A 2,318-nucleotide genomic window follows, 5' to 3' on the forward strand; every position below is an offset into this window, starting at 1 on the left:
AATTCTTCTTTTGTTTATTTACTTGGTTTTGGGTGTGTTTTTTTGTTTGAGATTAACTTGGTTGTCAGAAAAGACTCCAAGTTGACTTTAATTTTACTTTTCCTCCTGTTTTTGTTTGTTTGTCTGTTTATTTGTTTTTATAAGCCATTCAGACCACTGTGTAGTTTTGAGACATAAGTAATCGGGAGGGGGGTTTAGTTTTGTTTTGTTTTTAAGAAAGCGAATACATGAAATGACATAGCCTCTCTCAAGAAATGAAAGCAACAAAAATATCCTGTCAAACTCTCCATATATGTGGTTCTTATTCTGCCCCATTTCCTTTTTCTCTCAATAACCTATCCCTCCGCTCTCCTTGTTCCCACCCACGTCCCTGGCCTCCTCCTGGTCATCAAAGTTTTGTCTATTGGTGTATAAACCCAAATTTCTTTTTCTTTGTTCTTCCTAGTAATAATGGTGTTATTAAATACTTATCTTTGTAAAGTTGACAAGAGTTTGCTAAGCATAATGTTCCCTATCTTTGTCCATGTCTATGATATTCAAGAGTCATCATTGTTTTTGATTCATGCTTAATATTCCATCATATGACTATACTAGAGTTTGTTTATCGATTCCTATATAATTGGGGGTTGGGCTTATTTCCATGCTTTTGATATTATGGAAAATGTTGCAATAAACATAGATGTTCATCTGTCTGTTTGTGATATGTTCTTGATTTCTTTAGGGTCTATGCCCAGTAGAGAGACCACTGGATCATAAGGTAATTTCCATCTTTAAAAGTAAGGAGCATTCAAGCTTTGTTCCACGACAGATTTATTCATTCTTCTGGTAGCCCATTCAATATTCTTCACAAGTCCTCATTGACTGTCCATCTGTCACATGCATATGAAGCCACTGAAAGTACCTTGGTTTGGGTCAGGCACACCATACTTGTCAAAGTGACATCTTGGCTTCTTAACATTTAAAAGATCTGGTGCCAAAGAACAGACACAGAGACATAGGCTGAAGAAAGATGACAAGGAGTAGCAGAGAACATCCAGGGTTGCTGACAGCTTCAAGATGCTGTGGTGTATGTTTACAATATTACCCCCACTTTCCAGTATTTCTTCCAGCCCACGAGCTCATCTCCATCACTAGACTGGACAATGTTTTGCTGTGATCCTTGGGCGTTTCATAGACTATTTTAGGAGGTATATCACAGGGCCTCTATTCTTTGTATGTCTGAGTACAGAAGCTCAGTGGCTTTTCTGTTGTTAAGAAGACAAGTTTTCAACACCGTAGCGTCCCATTAGCCACACTGTGAGACAAACTAACAGATGGAGGGTTGGAAACAAAGTGTAGACGTTTTGAGTAAATCTGGATGTGTAACAACCCTCTAAGGCAGATCAAAACTGCCCCTTAGGATGTCCATGGCTCTCACCTTTCCAGAAGAAGCCCTGGTAGTGCAGTCTGTTAAGCACAGGGCTGCCAACCCAAACGCTGGTCATGTGAACTTCAGCTTCTCTACTAGAGTAGACACTTTGATTATTAAACACTCTGATTCCATATAGATTGACAGCATAGAACACTAGGTGAAGCAGGTCTACTCAGTTCTGTAAGAGGACATTGAGTCAAAAGTGAGACCATTCCACACCTTTCTTAGCTGTATGTAACCCTGTGAATTGCATGGCTTTCCCAGTGGACTTATATTTAGGGAATAAGAGCTGTTATCACAGGATGTTGAAATATATATCTCAGAGATAATGTGTAATAACCCCCCTCCCTGCTCTATTGATCCTGATAACCTGCTTCTTTGGAGCATTTTCATCCTGGGAACATAGCCCACCAAAGCAAGCAAGGGTCAACTCTATCCAAATATAGCCTGACAAACATATACAGAAAGCATTGTTGATCTACAGCAGAAATTCACCCTGTCCTGGCAGTGAGTTTGGTTTGAGGTTTTGGTGTCTTTTCATCCAGGGTACAAATGGTTAACTGAAATAAGAACTGAAAGGCTGGAGGAGCAAGTCAAACCAGAGGCCCGATGACCAACTTTCCCCAAATTCAGCCACAGAATACTCTCTGAGGCCCAGTCTGCTCACACACACGTGGTAGCCAGCAAGGCGAGTCCCCTTGAAGGTAACTGGTATCCTGACTTTTTATGAGACGATGATTGTCACTCTGTTGCTTCTCCTTTAATAGCAGACCACAGTAAAGTATGTTGGAGGAAAAGAGCTACATCCCTATCTAGATTCCTGACAATTTTGTGAGGGCAAAATAAGAGAGAAAAAGGAAATAGCCTCTCACTGGCACTTGTCAGTCCAGACAATTTACATTTTCAA

Source organism: Echinops telfairi, unplaced genomic scaffold, assembly GCF_000313985.2.
Source record: "Echinops telfairi isolate 266 unplaced genomic scaffold, ASM31398v2 ScPeMD7_7468;HRSCAF=8506_2, whole genome shotgun sequence".
Taxonomy (NCBI): Eukaryota; Metazoa; Chordata; class Mammalia; order Afrosoricida; family Tenrecidae; genus Echinops; species Echinops telfairi.